This window comes from Lithobates pipiens, unplaced genomic scaffold, assembly GCF_037356315.1.
Source record: "Lithobates pipiens isolate NorthernLeopardFrog02 unplaced genomic scaffold, aLitPip1_a1.2 Scaffold_11, whole genome shotgun sequence".
In the NCBI taxonomy this organism is placed as follows: domain Eukaryota; kingdom Metazoa; phylum Chordata; class Amphibia; order Anura; family Ranidae; genus Lithobates; species Lithobates pipiens.
Window position 1 is genome coordinate 23,273,282 of NW_027507696.1, and position 19,734 is coordinate 23,293,015.

The window sequence follows — 19,734 nt, forward strand, 5'->3', positions numbered from 1 at the left end:
TTGTAAAACTTCGGAGACCTGTATGTCTCGGTCCATTAATGACGTGTGGGTTTCAGATAAGGAGGGTAGTGTCAGACTATCCAGAAAGGTGTCAAAGCCCTGGGTGGAGGATTGGCTAGGGGGCGAGTATAGCGTGGTAAGGCAATGTCGGAAGTCATCCAGGATCCAAATGGGGTTACCTGTGAGGATGTTATGGCGGGTGCATAAGGTAATGGGATTATGGCCTGGAGAGAAGACATGCAACCTATTGTAAAGTGTTTGTTAGGTTTATTCTCCTTGGTGTACCACTTATGACAAGCCCAGCAGAGTGTACGTTCCGCCTCATCTGCTGGTTTGCGATTAGCAGGAGTTGGGGATTGCTTAAAAGTCATCAATAATGAGTCCAAGAGTGTCTCCAGGGTTCGCTGAGTCAATAAGCGTTCCCTCTTGCGCTTTGACGCCAGTTGAATGACAGCCCATAGGGAACTTCATGAACTGCTGGGCCTGGAGATCTCGCAGGGCCTGAGAGTTGGGTTGAGACTTTTGCAAAGATTGAGAGAGGGGGCAAGAAGGCTGAGAAGATCTTGGCCAGGAGGATGTAGATGCGGTGTCCTCTTGGGAAGAAGGCAGGTTGAACTGTAGATCCTGAAAGTGAGTCTCAGGTCAGAAGAAGAGGAGGCATAGAACTGTTGGCCCTGATGGGAAAACAAAAGTTTGAAGGGGAATCCCCATCTGTATTTCATCCCTTGTGTCTGCAGGACTCAGATAGGGTTTAAGGCTCCGATGCCTTGCAATGGTGACTGGTGGGAGGTCTGCAAACAGCTGGAGCAATTTTCTTTCCTTCAATCATGATATGTCTATGGACGGATTAAGTGTGTCATTGTTAGCAGAACACCACATGGTGGGAAATCCAAAGGTTTCCAGTTCAATCACTAGTACAAGAAGTGTGGGTGAATCTTCCGGAGAGGATGCCCATGTGGTGGAAACTCTGTCAGAGGCAATTTACCTTCCAATTGCTTTTTGTTGTTTCTCCAGGACATGAAATGGAATATCCTGAACTAGACACAGACATCAACTAAAGAAAGCTGTCAAAGGTTTTTTACCATTCCCTATGCTATCCAAAATGCAAAAAAGGTGGGTTTGGATAGAGGAGATAAAGGGGGGAGAATGTTTAAAATATTATATTAGTGATTGAATTAAGTGTTAAGAATTTAGGCTGAGACACTTTGTAGCAATGGGGACATTTACTGTAGGTAAGGTGTTGGATATATAAATGTGCTTGGAGTCACAATCTCAAAAAAGCAAATAAACAGTGGCGGCTGGTGGGATCTTCTTGGGGGGGGGGGGGGGTGGCGGCAAACAAACAACAACCCCCCCAGCGGCAATGAAACAAACGCCCCCAGGGGTCCAGCACTTACCCATTTGTCCGGGGCTGTGGTGTCCTCTCTTGGAGTGCGGGCAACGGCTCCAGTGTCCGCTCCTCCAGCTTCCTCCGTGGTTTCTCCTCTACTGCCAGAAAGCTAGGATCGCCTGACGTTTTGGCCAATTGGGAAACAGGCCTGCCTTTTGATTGGTGGGGAGGAACTTTAGTGTGATAATTAATTTGCTTATCGTCACAATTCTCTGCGCTCCGAGCCGACTCTTTTTTGAAGCCTATTGGAGCCTCTGGCTCTAATCAAGTGCTTCAAAAAAAAAACCCCGCCGCATTGGAATCCATGGTCCGGCACCACTTATATGTAGATCAGGGGGCCGGACGCATAGATAGGGAAGGCGATGCCCATGCGCCCTCTATGGTCTAGGCCGCCACTGCAAATATAACAATATTTTTCTACTTTCTTTAGTACAGTACTTCAAAAAGGTTAGTTAACTGAACAGTTCACTAAGGAACAGAGGAACTTTAAGAGGAAATAGTAACCAGTAATTATATACATTTAAAAAAATCTGTGATGTCTGCTTCATCTGAAACCACACTGTGTGTTTTCAACAAACATATGGTAATTTTTAAAGCCCAATACTATTTTTGTTTAAAACAGATGTAATAAATCCCTAAAATAGACCAAAAGACATCATGCCCCGCAGAAATATGTTGTCAGCTTTTTCTTTTTTACTCAGCGTGGTGAAAAACAAATCTGTCAGCATTTTCCTTGGGTTGAACTATAGGTACACATGTGATTCTTTTAGGAAAGCTTTTAAGGGCTTGTTTAATTGAGTATGCTTAAAGATTTAAGTGTCAACAAATTGCCATCTGTTGTTGTAGAAATGCTATTTATCAAATTAGATGAGCTCTGCAGTCTGCTCAATATTTTGCAGCAATTATGCTTCTCCATACCTATGAATTGCCACTTCTACACTGAATGTAGCATTTGAAAATCACATTGTGCTCTGATGGCATTTACACAAAGTTTTAAGGGTGAAATTAAATGTGATTCACTGTAATTAAATACACATTATACTGCACTACATGTTCAGAGATCTGGATTTCAGAAACTGTAATGCTATTTCCAAACCCAGCAGCCATAGAAATCTTATGGGCTGTAAAGCCTTCTATTAAATATATGTCTGTATACATCTACCCGTGATCATTTATATACAAGGTCTGGAAACTTTCCTAGAAGTGATCATCAAGTAAATAGTCACACTGCATTCAAATTCAACCAACATAACTAATTAATTAGCTATTAACTATTTTGACTTGGTATGTATTTATTTTCATCTATTTCTTATGTGGAAACACTCAGAATGGGAGACAACCAGAGACAGGGATAGGGTAATATATTCCTCCATGATATGCTGGGTAAAGGGACAGTGTCATTTTTAAGACTTGCCTAAATCTGCTGCACGTGAAATTACTGAAATTAATGTTAGGGATTTCTTAATCCTTTCTTGGTGCATGCTACTTTTAAGGGGCATGGGGGGTTATTTACTAAATGCAAATCCACTTTGCACTACAGGTGCAAACTACAAGTGCAAAGTGCACTTGAAATTGCACTACAAGTGCACTTGGAAGTGCAGTCATTGTAGATCCGAAGGGGACATGCAAGGAAAATAAAAAAACAGCATTTTAGCTTGCACATGATTGGATAATAAAATCGGTAGAAATTTCCCTAATTTCAGATATACCCCTCAGATTTACAGCGACTGCACTTCCAAGTGCACTTTCAGTGCAATTTCAAGTGCACTTTGCACTTGTAGTGCAAAGTGGATTTGCCTTTCTTAAATAACCCCCAGAAAACTGTCAGTAGTGCTTTATTGAATTCCCCTGACAGTGTTTTTATGCAACACAGTACTTCTGTCTTTCTCATCTAGGTAAGAATAATGTGGGCCCCCATCCCACTCCACCCAGATTCTACTCATGTGAAGATGGGCCACATGGCTTAAGACCCAGCATAGCCATGTGGAACATCTGTGCACTGACAGCTTTCCCACGCAAGTATGAGGATGGAGTGGTTTTGAAGTCCCAAACGTTGTCGTGTTTGCGCATGAACAGAAACTTCCTCCGCACAGGCACAGATGTGCTGCAGGGCTCTGCTGGGGCCTGAAGGTCCTCTGAGCATGTGCCAGAGTAACAAAGATGGCAACACCAAGGGGAAGGTGGAACCTAAAGGGGACTAAACTAAAGGGGGCTAAAATTGCCATTTGATTTCAACTGGGAGAAGTCAGGTCACCAAGCTGTCTGTCAGGGCTTTGTAACTCAGACATACAAATCCCTTGGCATATACAGTATCTCACAAAAGTGAGTATACCCCTCACATTTTTGTAAATATTTTATTATATCTTTTTATGTGACAAAACTGAAGAAATAACACTTTGCTACAATGTAAAGTAGTGAGTGCACAGCTTGTATAGTATAACAGTGTAAATTTGCTGTCTCCTCAAAATAACTCAAACACAGTATTAATGTCTAAACCGCTGGCAACTAAAGTGAGTACACCCCTAAGTGAAAATGTCCAAATTGGACCCAATTAGCCATTTTTCCTCCCCGGCATCATGTGACTTGTTAGTGTTACAAGGTCGCAGGTGTGAATGGGAAGCAGGTGTGTTAAATTTGGTGTTATCGCTTTCATTCTCTCATACTGGTCACTGGAAGTTCAACATGGCACATCATGGCAAAGAACTCTCTGAGGATCTGGAAAAAAAGAATTGTTGCTCTACATAAAGATGGCCTAGGCCAGCCTTTCTCAACCTTTTCAACACAGAGGAACCCTTGAAATAGTTCTCCGGTCTCAGGGAACCCCTGCTAAAAATTTGAAATCTACAACTCATGATACATTAGTGTGATGGTCAGTGGGAAGAATGGTCCTTACACTTGTGGTCATTGGGAAGAATTACCTCCTTACAGATAGTTAAAAGGTCAATTATATCAGTGGGAACTTATCTGAGAGGCAGAAATGAACCAATGCTGAAGGAACCCCTAGCAACCTCTGGAGGAACCCCAGGGTTCCATGGAACCCTGGTTGAGAATCACTGGCCTAGGCTATAAGAAGATTGCCAAGACCCTGAAACTGAGCTGCAGCACGGTGGCCAAGACCATACAGCAGTTAACCAGGACAGGTTCCACTCAGAAAAGGCCTTGCCATGGTCGACCAAAGAAGTTGAGTGCACGTGCTCAGCATCATATACAGAGGTTGTCTTTGGGAAATAGACGTATGAGTGCTGCCAGCATTACTGCAGCAGTTAAAGGGTGGGGGGTCAGCCTGTCAGTACTCAGACTACATCAAATTGGTCTGCATGGCTGTCGTCCTTCTAAAGATGATGCACATGAAAGCCTACAGTTTGCTGAAGGCAAGCAGACTAAGGACAAGGGGTTAGCCTGATGCTCTCTCGTCCCTCCCTCTTTTCCTGCAGCCTGCCAGGTTGTGTGTTTGGATAAGAGTCTGGTATGGATTTTTGGGGGGTCTCCACGCCATTTTTCTAAATTTTGGCGCAGGGTTCCCATTAAAATCCATACCAGACCTGAAGGGCCTGGTATGGAATTTGGGGGTACCCCCACACAATTTTTATTTTACATTTTGGTTCTGGGTTCCCCCTTAATATTCATACCAGACCCAAAGGGTCTGGTAATTGACTTTGGGGAATCCCATGCCTTTTTTTCAATGACTTTTATGTGTATTCAATTCATTATAGACTTTTTTTCCTTTAGAAATGTCAATTTGCTAACGGACTGTTCTAAACACGGGAAACATGTGTCACTTTACAGGCATACTATAGACACCCCTCAGATATGAAATTTAAAGGAATATTTCACTTTTGTTTTGTTTCAATTTAAGCCTGGATTGATCTTCCTTCCATAGAAATATACCACAAATTGACCAGTAGTTATAACATTATTCCATCCATGTATCTCCACCTTCCAGTGATCTTAAAATCTCACAGAAAACAAAAGGCCATCATTGCACAACATGCCTTACTTTATTGAGTATTTAAAAGCATAGATTAATGTGCAATCACATGGTATTGTGCCTATAAAGTTGTGACGCATTTGGCATCATTCGTGCTTCCTGGTGACGCAAGAATGATGCGGAATGTGTAGAGGCCAGTGAACAGCATCAACGTCACTTCCTTCACCTGACTTGCAGTTCCTGGAGACGGAACTTGCACCACACGGCGGTTCCTTGAGACGGAACGAAGAGCAGAGTTTTCAGCCAGAATGCTGGATAGACTTGCCATGTCAGTGCACATTAATCTATGCTTTTATATACACAATAAAGCACACAGTATCTATTGTCACCGATATTAATTTGGTGTTGGCGCAGTTATCTCCTATACCAAAATTCAGTATTCCAACATAACGACCCAAAACACACCTCCAAGCATAGCTCCAGACCTAAACCCTATTGAGCATCTGTGGGGCATCCTCAAATGTAAAGTGGAGGAGCGCAAGGTCTCTAACATCCACCAGCTCCCTGATGTCGTCATGGAGGAGTGAAAGAGGATTCCAGTGGTAACCTGTGAAGCTGCACATCCCTGTTGGGCACGAGTTTGACCACTTGTTTATTTTACCAATATTTATTTTTATTTTATTTTTTGATTATAGGCTATTGGATGGTTATTTATATTTATACTTATTTCACTCATTCATTTGATACATTGGTACTTAACAGCACAACATCATCACTCTATCGCTCATTGTATATTTCTTTAGTCACGGATCCACTAATCGGTGTTTGCAGTAGTTAAGCTACACCATTTAAAGTGATAGCGCGAGTGCCACATTTATATTTGAAAAAAAAACAGAACTTCTTAAAGAGTGTTTATAAACATTGCTCAGATGTAAGATAGAAATAATATTGTTACAGTTGTATTTACTCTGATTCATCTACAGATCAACAGGATCAGCTTCAATCTGCATATGGTGCCAGCTAAAGTGGTTGTAAACCCACTTTGTAATTTTCAGGCAATCCCTAGTGTTGGATTTTGCTATGTGCCCAGTGTATGTGCTTTATTAAAACAATGCCTTTCTATACTTTATTTTAGAGCACCTATTGGCGCTCATGTGGCTGCCTTCCATTCTCTAGAGCAGGAGGGGCTGAGTATCCTCCACTGAGGTTAGACGGGAGGAAGGGAGGAGAACAGTGGGTGGTCACATGAGCGCCAAGCTGCGCTCTCAAATAAGGTGTTTTTTTTTTTAACGAAGCACATACACTGGGCACATTATTGAACACTGGGGATTGCCTGAAATTTACAAACTTATTTTAACAGCAAGAGGGGAGTGATGGGTACTGACATGAGCTGACAGGAGAGGAGGAGAGAGGAGAGACAGGAGGATGATGGAGGCATGGAGACCACAGTATCAGGGGCTCAGCAGCCATCATAACTGTGGTCAGTTTACAGAGGGGAGGGCAGCACCAGGCAGGATCAAACAGGTATTTTAGATGATACAAAGGGCCAAATTACACAGCACAAGCACTGCACTGCTTTTCATGCATTAAAGTAAAAGGATACTTTAAAAAAAAAAAAATTTTTTAGGGTAACAAATGCTTTAACCACTTGAGGATCGCCTCACGCCGATATACGTCAGCAGAATGGCACGGCTGGGCACAAGCACGAGCACAAGCTTTTTAAGTGCCCAGCCGTGGTTGGGAGAGCGCCACCAGCGGCACGCTCCCGACCCGGTCCAGAGCTCCGTGACCATGGCCGCGGGACCAGCGGACCCAATCGCCGCTGGTGTCCCACGATCGGGTCACAGAGCTGAAGAACGAGGAGAGGTCTGTGTAAACAAACCTCTCCCCATGCTTCCCTGTGTGGCTGTCACCGATCGTCTGTTCCCTTTTATAGGGAAGGATGATCAGTGATGTCACATGCCAGGCCACACCCCCTACAATAAAAAAAACATCTAAGGTCATACATAACACCTACACTGCCCCCTAGTGGTTAACTCCTTCACTGCCAGTGTCATTTACACAGGAATCCGTGCATTTAAATAGCACTGATTGCTGTATAAATGACAATGGTTCCAAAAATGTGTCAAAAATGTCCAATGTGTCCGCCATAATGTTGCAGTCACAATAAAAATCGCTGATCGCCGCCATTACTAGTAAGAAAAAATATAAAAATGCTATAAAACTATCCCCTATTTTGTAAACGCTATAACTTTTGCGCAAACCAATCAATAATCGCTAATTGCGATTTTTTTTTTACCAAAAATATGTAGAAGAATATGTATCGACCTAAACTGAGGAAAAAAAAATATTTTTTTATGTATTTTTTGGGGATATTTATTATAGCAAAAAGTAAAAAATATTGCATTTTTTTCAAAATTGCCACTCTATTTTTGTTTATAGCGCAAAAAATAAAAACCGCAGAGGTGATCAAATACCACCAAAAGAAAGCTCTATTTGTGGAAAAAAGGACGCCAATTTTGTTTGGAAGCCACATTGCACGACCGCTCAATTGTCAGTTAAAGCAACGCAGTGCCGAATCGCAAGAAGGGGCTTGGTCCTTTGGCTGCAAATTTGTGCGGGGCTTAAGCAAGCTGACGAGTAAAAAAATAAATCATATTTAACCCCTCAATGACCCTTATTTTATCCCAATCAGTCAGACTTAACTCTTTCTTTCCCTTCTCCCCAAAGTTTATTTTTATCCTGATGATTTTTATGTTTATTTCAATATTTAATATATATATATATATATATATATATATATATATATATATATATATATATATATATATATTGAGGCGATCCTCAAGTGGTTAAAGCATTTGTTACCCTAAAATTTTTTTTTTTTTAAAGTATCCTTTTACTTTAATGGTAAGCCTGTATTTCATTTGTAAATAACTTTGCATTTTTTTTTTATTTTTTTTTTTTACCAAACTCATGGTTTGAACAGGACAAATAATCAAAAAAGATTTATACTTTCTATCCAAAGTAACAAGAATTTTTTATACTAACAATGATTTAAAAAAAAATTAGCATTTTTTAGTTCTGTTACTCGTCTATTAATAGCATAAACAAATCAATTTTGCAAGTCAATACCGCCAAAAGAAAGCCTTCTTTGTCCAAAAAAAAAGTATGGATTACTTTGTTATTTGAAAGTGAAATTAAACTCTGGTTTAAAAAAAATCTATTCAAGTAGGTATTCTTAACTCAAAGTATAGCTCTTCTATAGCTCTTAGCCTCTCAGTTTTCTCCAAATCTCCGAATTTTTTATTTATTTTTTGTTGCTTTGATACAACTTTCCATCAGAAGGTGGCTACATTTGTTCTCCGTGGTCCCACAGTATGTAGGAAAATAGACCTTCTCTTGCTTGCTCTTGAGATGGACTATGACCTGTAGTGTGCATGGAGTAGCACGCATGACCGCAACTAACGCTTCCTGTAAAACAGATTACAGGGCCATTATGTAGTGGGTTTGTATGGATTATTTTTGGAGAGTACTTAAAAGTATAGTTTTTTTTTATCCCATAATTATATTGGCCTAGGTGGATGCAGCATCAGTCTGATGTTGCATCTGTCCCCTGCCGCCTCTTCACTGAGAACCGAGCCACCGAACCCCGTCAATGGCTTGGTTCTCTCACCTCCCTGAACGCAGAGCTGCTGCCTGTCAGTCAGAAGCTCTCCTGCTCTCCTCCTCCACGCTCATTGGAACGCTGAGCTGTGGAGGGGTGGGGAGCGGCCGTCTCAGCCTCTCAGTGGCTTGCTGAGAGGCTGAGATGCCTATCAATCCAGGCATCTGACAGATCCAGACTTTCTGAAGTTGGGATAATGCGGTGCCTGAACTGATCTTGGTGAAATCAGCAGAGAGCGATCTTCAGACTGTTCTCTGCTGAAAACTGGTTACAGGAGTGCAAAATCAATTGTACTCCTGTGATCCATAGGAGAAGCCCAGCCGAATGAGCTCAAGCTATTACTGAATAAAAAGGCTCAATGCAGAATTGTACAAATTGCTCTGGTCCGTAGGGTATACAAGTGAGATAATGGTTAATAATGTATCATGGTGCTGCCGCCTCTTACACCAATGCCCTAGTAATAGGCCTACATGTTTCTTGTGGTAAATATGGCCTCACCTCTATAAACTGGTTCCCAATAACTGAAATTCCTTGGTCACTTGATGGTATTGTGATCAGCTTTGTATGTATATCCTGTAATAAATGGTTTGAATTAACTGACCTCTTTTTTTTCCACAAAAAGGTTTTTATTCTTAAATAAGATAAACAGATACACATCATAGTACATGGGTACACAAAAGCAGCAACCATGACTGTGTGGCACAATGATAAAGTATACAGACAATTATACGCAACTGATTAGGCAAGAACAAATAGAATACAGAATGTACTGAGCCTAAGTAGTCAGTAAACAGAGAAAACTAGTATATGTACTACCAACAGTTACGTATTCTTGAGAGGTTTTGGTGTAGTAGCAGCAAATGTATAATAAACAATGACCATGGGGACCACCCTCAACAGGTCCTCTCATGAACTGGAAAGGGTCAAGGGACTTGCCCGCAGGAATAGTACATGTTAAATGTTAAATGCCTCCCGGTATCGTTGTTTACGGAGGTGAGGGGCATGTTTGTTGGGTAGTGTGCCAATGGGATAGGGTGTACCTATGAGGAGTATAAAGAAGGAGTAGAAAAAGGGTGAAGGTGGAGGGGGGGGGATACAGAGGGGAAGGGAGGGCCAAGAGGGGCCATAGTAGGGCTATGAGGGGGATTGGTGGAAGAATAGAGGGGGAATTGAGGGAATAACGGGGGCCGCTCCTCTCCCCAGCCCCAACTCATCACACAGGATACACCAGGGTCCAACCCGGGTGGTTAATGTGGGAAGTAAGACTTGTATCTGTCCGTGGATTTAAAATTCGTCCAGCAGGCCCACGTGGCGGAGAATTTCTGCGTGCGGTCCTGAGAAGTATAAATCAGCTCTTCTATCTCCTCAATTTTAGCGACTCTTATCAGCCAATCTCTGATAGAAGGGATCTGGGTGGAGCGCCAAAGCGCAGAGATGCACAATCTTGCTGCATTAACCATGTGCATGGCCAGGGATTTGTGATATGCTCGTTTGGGCAGAGAGGTGTGGTGGAGGAGATACTGACCAGCGTTGAAATCTAGTGTGTAAGTGGTGACTTGTGCTATTACGGAATGTACCTCCTTCCAGAATGGTTGGAGCATGGCGCAATCCCACCATATGTGGAGCATAGAGCCCTCTCCATTGTTACACCTCCAACAGACGTTTGGGACTGAGGGAGAAAATTTGTGTAGGTGGGATGGGGTCCTGTACCATTTTGTAATTATCTTGTAGCCATTTTCCTGAATGGCAACGTTCAGTGACCCTTTGTGTGCATACGTGGTGATGGTACTCCAGTCCTCATCTGTAAATGGTATATGCAGGTCCCTACCCCATGATGCTCTTGAGGACTCTGTCTGTGAGGAGTGTGTTTTGTCTTGTAGGATAGAGTAGAGCAGGGATATGAGGTGTCTTTGTGGCGTGGTCTAGGCGTGTCTGTAGGTCCAGAAAGGAAACTCCTTTGTGCGAGACATGGATTTAAGGGCGTCATAGGATCGTAGTCGTCCTTTATGAAAAAAGTGCTGTGCTAGGATATCATCATGTGGCCATTCACGTGAAAGAAATGTTGTCGATTCTCCAGGTAGGAAGTCTGGGTTCCCCCTCAGAGGTGTCAATGGGCCTAGATGTGAGGTTATCTGATGAGAGGCTACTGCTTTCTTGAATGCTAGCAGGGAGGTGTGGATGAGCGGGTGCGACTTGACGGAGAGGGGGCCAGTGCGTCTACGCGAGCCAAGGGAGGGTATGTAAGGGGTAAGTCGAGAAGGAACTCTCCAAGGCCACCCAGGTCTTCCCCTTCCTATGAAATTTCCAGTCCAACAGATGGCATGCTAAGTAATAATGGTAGAGATCAGGTAGGGCTATGCCGCCATGGTTTTAGGACACGTCAGGCGAGAATATTTAATACGTGGGGCATTGCCTTTCCAATTAAAAGCAGTGCATAGCTTCTTGTATGTCAGAAAGAAGGACGGAGGGATATGGATTGGGATCGTCTGCAGGAGGTACAAAATGCACGGAAGGACTATCATTTTTATTAAGGCAGAACGGCCAAACCAGGATACATTAAGGTTGGTCCAATTTTCCAGGTCTGTTTGGATTCTAGCTAGGGTTGTCAGGAAGTTGTGGGCATAAAGACCCGCCGTTTCCTTGGTTATTTGAACGCCAAGATAAGTGATCGCATCTCTCTTCCACTGAAAGGGGAAGGATGCTTGGCAGTGGGATACCTCCCAAGGGGGTAAGGAAATGTTGAGGGCGTGGGATTTGGAATAATTGATTTTAAGATTGGATAGAAGACCAAAGTCCTTAATATCCTTTAAGAGGTTAGGTAAAGATGTCCGAGCGACTGCAGAGACAGTAAAATGTCAACCGCGAATGCGGCTACTTTGTATTCTGTGCGTCCAATAACGACCCCTTGGACGTCTGTGTTGGCTCGTAATCTATTGAGAAAAGGTTCTAACGTTAGGACAAATATCAGGGGGGAAAGAGGGCAGCCCTGCCGAGTGCCGTTAGGTATGGAGAAGGCGCTTGACAGGAGGCCGTTGGCTCTCACCCTTGCAGAAGGGTTGGTATATAGGGCGTTAATATAGGCAAGCATACAACTGTCCTCATTTTTAACATTAAAATATTTAGTCCATCTAGCAAAAGTATACCACATTTTTTTTTTTTACCCCAGTAAGCCATTTGTGGGATTCTGAGCTACTGGTGTGGTTTGGCACGCAATGTGGGTTATTTACTAAAGGCAAATCCACTTTGCACTACAAGTGCAAACTACACTTGAAATTGCACTGAAAATGCACTTGGAAGTGCAGTCGCTGTAGATCTGAGGGGGACATGCAAGGAAAATAAAAAACAGCATTTTAGCTTGCACATGATAGGATAATAAAATCAGCAGAGCTTCCCCTCATTTCAGATCCACCCCTCAGACTGACTGCACTTCCAAGTTCACTTTCAGTGCAATTTCAAGTACACTTTGCACTTGTAGTGCAAAGTGGAGTTGCCTTTAGTAAATAACCCCCATAGTGTAAGCACATAGGGCTGCTGTGCCAGGCAGATGCACATTTTGTAAGGGTGACTCTAGAGGACCCTGCAAGGGAACAGAACCACCCTTAAAAACAGAAATAAAGACAAAGGGATTTTTAAATTGAGGTACAGGGAGAAGCACAGGCACCTTCTAAGTGTAGTTGTTAGACAGTATTTATTTAAATATGAAATAAGAACTACTCACAAATGTAACATAAAAACAAGTATGTAGCTCATGGCACTGGGTAGGATGGTCCTCAGCAGCATAGTCTGGGGATCAACAAGGGATGTGATCATCTGTCAGGTGTCAGTGGAGGCCAGCGCCAGTGTGCTGCTCTATGTAAATTTTAAATGTAGGATTTGATCATACTTAGAGTTTAATGATAAGATGCATCAATACATCAGTGGCCTTTTAGTACAGAAGTTTTGTTAGTTCCAAAAGGGAATTTGTACATATATATTGTGTGATAACATTCTTTCCATTTAACTGTTAAGCTTGTAAGCCTACTTGTAGAAGTGTCCTCTGGTATCTAAGGTATCTTTATGTTTCAGTGAATAGCCGTGTTGAATATTATTTCTGCTTTTAGAAATGAGTGCTTTGCTGGGTTCCTGCTCACTAAGGGGTTAATTTACTAAAGGTAAATAGACTGTGCACTTTGCAAAGTGCAATTTCAGTCTGCAAGGGCAGTTACTCCAGAGCTTAGTAAATGAGGCAAAGCTTCACTTTGCAAAGAATACCCAATCACGTGCAAGGAAAAAAAAATGATTGTATAATGGAAGTCAGCAGAGCTTCTGCTCATTTAATAAGCTCTGTAGCAACTACTGTTACAGCGTGCAACTTCACTTTGCAAAGTGAACAGTATATTTGCCTTTAGAAAATCAACCCCAATGTGTTGAGGCTACTCTCCTCTTATGCAGGGCTAGGTATGCTCTTATTGCATATAAATGCCCAAGATTCCCATAAAAGAACTGATAACTATGCATTGAGAAGGAAGTTTCAGTTTATTCAGTAGTTACAAAAGAAAATGCTACAGGCACATCATTTGGTAGCACTAAAAACAAAAGAAATAACAGAGCTGTGGTTTCTCTTTGCAATAAGACTTATACAAGTTAAATTTCATTTTTAGGAACTTAAAAAAAAAACTTCCTGTTAATAGCTATAGATAGGTTAAGAAAATGAAATGCCTCAGGCGGCCTGTGGGAAGAAGAAACATCTTTAGTAGTCGCCTTTATTAAGAGGCACCACTTGTCAACTAATTTGTGGATACACTTGGTATTTTTTTCTGAGTTAGCAACTGTCAGATTGACAGCTTCCAACGAAACCTACTGTAAGTGCAGGGTAAAGATTGCAAAAAAAAAAAATTATCCTAAGTGAAACTAGTTGAACTTTAGAAATAACGTATTTCGCAAAGCAGAACATTTATTTAATGTCTATTCCCAAAGTAAGATTTAGTATGGGTAACATTGGAAAGTTTTAGAACATTTGTCATATTTTAATTATATCTGTGTTTTAGCTGTGCAGATTTCCTTTCACGTCCTCCCTTATTGATCACACAGGAAGTGAAGACCTCTAATCCAACAGGACACAGGCAGTAATAAGGTTTCGCAGAGCTTATAACTTCACAACCTTATTGAAAATGTATATATGTGTATTGCTGTTGTGCTGCTATTTGAGATTCTATTCACTTTTTGAATCTGTGTTCACACAGGAACAGAGGAAACATTTCCCAAAAAAGAAAGGGCACAGGTAACGCTAAAATTCTCTTCCACTTTATCCACAAAAAAAATAAAGACTAGCTTTGAGTTTTATTATAAATCATAATTTATATTAAGTAGCTATTTTTTTAAAGCTGACTTCTCTTTTTATGACACCTTTGAGGACCAAATTTGCAGTCGTATTGAACTGTCATTTTATATTATTTTTGTTTTGCAAATAAACATTTGATTCAGGATTTACCCATCAGGTTGGATTGAGAGATCAATATGAATTTCTAAAGAGGGTTCACAGCAGAAGCTGCTCACCTTTACACTCATTCTCACATTAACTTGTGTGTATGAATTTTAGCTTAAGCTAGTGAGCTCTCTAAACAACAGTTTTTCATCTTTCAAAGTAGGCAAGGATAAAAAGATAAGCAAATACAAAAAAGGAGTCTAAAGCATCACCAGTTGGCTGCACGGAGAAATAAGATATATACTAATTTATATTTACTGAACTTAAAAATTAACAAATGATTTCTAAATTTGTAATATGCTTCCTAAAGGTCCTGAACACAATAAATAAAAAAATATATACAAAACCACTATACATTTCCTCTAATACTCGCCCACCCATTACTAGACACAGATCCTTGTTTTGCATTCAATACAGTGCCAGCACATATATTTACTAATAAATGGGCAATGCTGCCAGATTTGGACAACTTTAGGCAGCAGTTCCAGAGAAGGAGTAAGTGGCTAAAATTACCCCTCTGCCCCTCTGAGTCACATTCAAGGTGAAGACGATTTGCAGCGCTGAAACTGTCCAGGAAGGAGGTTGATCGTCATTTAAAAACATTCCAATGCTTGATATTTTTAACTCTCTTGGGAGTGTGACACATGGTTTGAGGATCTCTGGTGTAAGGTGCAATTCAACAATTTCAGATTTATAAATTTCACATTTATATCACCACTTGTGTCTTTTGGACTGGCTATCACCCTCTGTCATACATCTTTTCTAATATGCAGATACCATTTGAAAGCTGGTCATAATAATTGACAGTAGTGCTGCTATAGTGTATATATAGGTACCTATTGAGATACCTGTGGACATTCTACTATTTTGGGTTTATACAGTTTACCAATTTAAACAGCTGCTATCTTTGGAAATCTTTAGAAATATCTATATGTATTAAGTTTTAAGGCTCCATAGCGCCAGGGTAGTGGTTGTAGGCCTGGTTTCACTTTTTATATAAATAGTAAGGACATATTGTCAGAAACCATGAATCAGACCGAGACAGAAGTACAATTAAATCACACTTGTTTATTAATAAAAATAAAAAGGTAAATAGAGTAAGCATATTCAAAGCATAGCCAGAGTCCAGTAACCGTATCGAGTAGTCAGCCAGGCCAGAGTTCAATAACCAGATCAGGTAATTAGCCAGGCCAGAAGTCAGGGATCCAAGTGGAGCAACAGCAAGCAGGATAAGGAGCCAGAAGGGATGTCAGCAATCCAGTCTTTAAACAGAACCACAGGAGATGGTTTCTTGTGATGTGACCAAGGCAAAGGCCGACATGAAGTGAGCTGGACAGCTTTAAGTAGGCAGGTAAGATGAGCTAGATAAGGAACAGCTGGTAACTGTGGAGAGAGACGAGAGCTGGCAATTAGCCGACAGCTGAGCAGCCAGCCCAGAGAAGGAAGGGCTAAGCCAGCCCTGACACATATGCACAAATTCTGCATATTTTACCCAAGGTTTTAGCTACAGTCCCATTGACTTCTATTAGGTCATGTGTTTTTTGCAGCATTTTCTGAAAATGCACTAAAGATGCGCCATGCAGGCCTTTGGTGGGCTTTAAGAAAACACTGCATACACCCAAACTGTGACCAAACAGCACGCCAGTGTGAACCTGACCTAATTGTTTAATATGGCTTTTTTCATGTACAGAAACAATTAAGGGTAGAAGGACTGCACCAAACCATATATGAGTATGGCCTGCCTGTACGAGCAGAAAGGCTAGCCTGTGTGCTGGAAATATATTCATTCCAGTGCTGCTGCATGCTGGTATGAATGCATGGCTTTCTCTCCAGCTTTACAGAATGCAGCCCTTCATTCTCCAGACACCCTGGTCAGAGTCATGCAGTGTGTAAAGGAAGCCTTTTTCTAGTTTGCTCTGATTAAAGCCTACAGAGGGCCAAGGACCTTCTCCTCGCCCCTTTGGTACTGGGCCAGTCACCACATACAAGCTCTGTCATATAATAGAAAGAAGAGTGAGTCACATGCTCCTCCATACATTAAGGGACCAGTTTGCTCCCAATGGCTAATTTTAGTGGTAGGGGGACAAAGGAATGCTCTGCTAGGGAGGTGGGGTTAAAGTGACCATTCTGATTTGGTCTATGCAGGCAAAAGCACAGATCTGCTTCAAGAAGGCTTTTCAGTGCAAAAGATGTCCAGCTACTTGAAAACTGAGTGTCTTTTGAGATGGTGCTGTAAGGAGGATCGGAGCAAACTAAGAACCTCTCATGATTAAAGTGTCAGGATTACAAATATGCTTCACAAGTTTATGTGGGCACCAGCTTGCTACCTTGACTTTTATAAACAGTATAAACACTATATCAGGCTAATTACTTAGGGCTTGTTTCTTCAGTTATAATTGACACAGGCTCTGCTGCTTCATCAGAACAGAACAAGAGCCCAGTATAGAGCAATGTCTGGGCTATTTACTGCTAGCACAACTATGATAGAAACATTAATTTGATGTTCGGTGGGAATGTAAGCAGCTTTATATTCTCTACAATATATTTCTTTTTTTTTGTGGCTGACAGTCAGTTTTATAAAGTAGTATTGAACTGTCTGCTGGTAGATAACCAGTTTCATTGTTTTGATTATTAAGTGCTGTAAAGTACAATGTAATCTGAAAATTATGATTTAACAATCACTTTTTTTTTTCACTAGAGAGTTGTATCATATACGTTCAGCTAATATGTTAAACATTTTTCAGAGTTTGTAATTTGATGTTTGTATATTATAGAGTATTTTATTATTCATTGATTTTCAGATCACATAGAACCACTCAAAACAAGTTGTGCCCCTGAAGATGCTTACAATTTAACATCCTTATCAAAATACAAGCACAAACACAATAGGGCCAGTTTGATTAGATGTCTGTTGTCTTGTCAGTATGTTTTGGGTCATAAGTAGTAACTTGGGAAGTGCCCTGTCCCCTAAAATGTGAGACTCTCTCACAATCCGATGCACCAGGGTTATCTTTGCTACCCTACTGCTGTAAGATTGCTTATTGGGATACTACCTGATCTCTGCATTTCATATCTTATGTATCTGAAATCAATGCTGAGCATTAAGTTACATGCTGCCCCCCTTTGCAAGATTATGTACTGCTAGCTGTCTTTTTTTTACACTTGATAAGCTGTGTATACACACAATAACCCCAATTTTTGTCTGTTTGTCCTTTTTAATTTCTCTTATATATTATACATTTTGCTTCATATGCATTATGTAGTGTGCTTGTTTAAATTCTGTTACACTGTTGGAATATACAGCAGAACACACTATGGGGTTGATTAACCACTTAAGCCCCAGACCAATTGTCAGCCTAAGGACCAGAGGTATTTTTACAATTTCGCACTGCACTGCTTTAACTGGTAATTGCGCGATCATGCAATATTGTACCCAAACTAAATTTGCGTCCTTTTCTTCCCACAAATAGAGCTTTCTTTTGATGGTATTTGATTGCCTCTGCGATTTTAATTTTTTACGATATAAAAGGAAAAAGACTGAAAATTTTGAAAAAAAATATATTTTCTACTTTTTGTTATAAGAAAAATCGAATAAACTAAATTTTAGTCATACATTTAGGCCAAAATGTATTCAGCCACATGTCTTTAGTAAAAAAAATGTCAATAAGCGTATATTTATTGGTTTGCGCAAAAGTTATAGCGTCTACAAACTAGAGTACATTTTCTGGAATTTACACAGCTTTTAATTTATGACTGCCTATCTAATTTCTTGAGGTGCTAAAATGCCAGGGCATTACAACCCCCCCCCCCAAATGACCCCATTTTGGAAAGTAGACACCCCAAGGAAATTGCTGAGGGGCATGTTGAGCCCATTGAATATTTTTTTTTTGTCCCAAGTGATTGAATAATGACACAAAAAAAAAAAGTTTACAAAAAGTTGTCACTAAATGATATATTGCTCACACATGCCATAGTTATATGTGGAATTGCACCCCAAAATATATTCTGCTGCTTCTCCTGAGTACAGGGATACCACATATGTGGGACTTTTTGGGAGCCTAGCCACGTACGGCTCCCCGAAAACCAATCACTGCCTTCAGGATTTCTAAGGGTGCACATTTTTGATTTCACTCCTCACTACCTATTACATGGTTATATGTGGAATTGCACCCCAAAATATATTCCGCTACTTCTCCCAAGTATGGGAATACCACATGTGTGGGACTTTTTGGGAGTCTAGTCGTGCACGGCACCCCGAAAACCAATCACCACCTTCAGGATTTCTAAGGGTGCAAATTTTTGATTTCACTCCTCACTACCTATCACAGTTTCGAAGGCCATAAAATGCCAAAATAGCACAAAACCACCCAAAATGACCCCATTTTGGAAAGTAGACACCCCAAGCTATTTACTGAGAGGCATGTTGAGTCCATGAAATATTTTATATTTTGCCACAAGTTGCGGGAATATTACAAACTTTTTTTTTGCACAAAGTTGTCACTAATTGATATATTGCTCACACATGCTAGGGGCATAAGTGAAATTACACCCCAAAATAAATTCTTCTGCTTCTCCCGAGTATGGGGATACCACATGTGGGGGACTTTTTGGGAGCCTAGCCACATACGGGACCCGGAAAACCAAGCACCGCCTTCAGGATTTAAATATAAAACGCTACCAAATAAAATAATCAGGACACTTTCACACAAAGGAAGCAAGAAAATAAAAAAAGGATACTTGTTCATACAAGTACATGGATCCTCAGGCATATATTAGGAATTTTCGAAATGCTGGGGTAACAAACAAACACTTTAAGCTTTTAGGCTTTGCAAACAGGCTTTTTCAGAAATGTAGCTAACCTTAGTCAGTAAAACATGTGAAAAGGAAAACATATCAAAAGCTCCACCTGCTGACTGAAAATGAGAATTCACAGTATTCATATGCGACAATTTATATTTTCATGGTTTAAAAGGAGATAGAAAAGTTAGAGTACTGAACATATAAAAAAAAAATAGGAAAACATACACAAAATCACCAAACATTGAATTTAAAAGAAAATCTGGAGCAAAAGTGAGGCCAAAGATGTCAATTAGATGTAATGCTCCATTTGGAAGATTAGACCTAGGTAGTTGATTTACAGTTGTCAAAAGGATTTTACAATAGCATTACTACACAATAACTAAATACTCTGTGGAGGAGAAAAACAAAAGTCTGACATCTGTTTTCAAATACAAAAACAGCATACCCAATATGGCAATACCAACAAACATGGCAACAATACATCA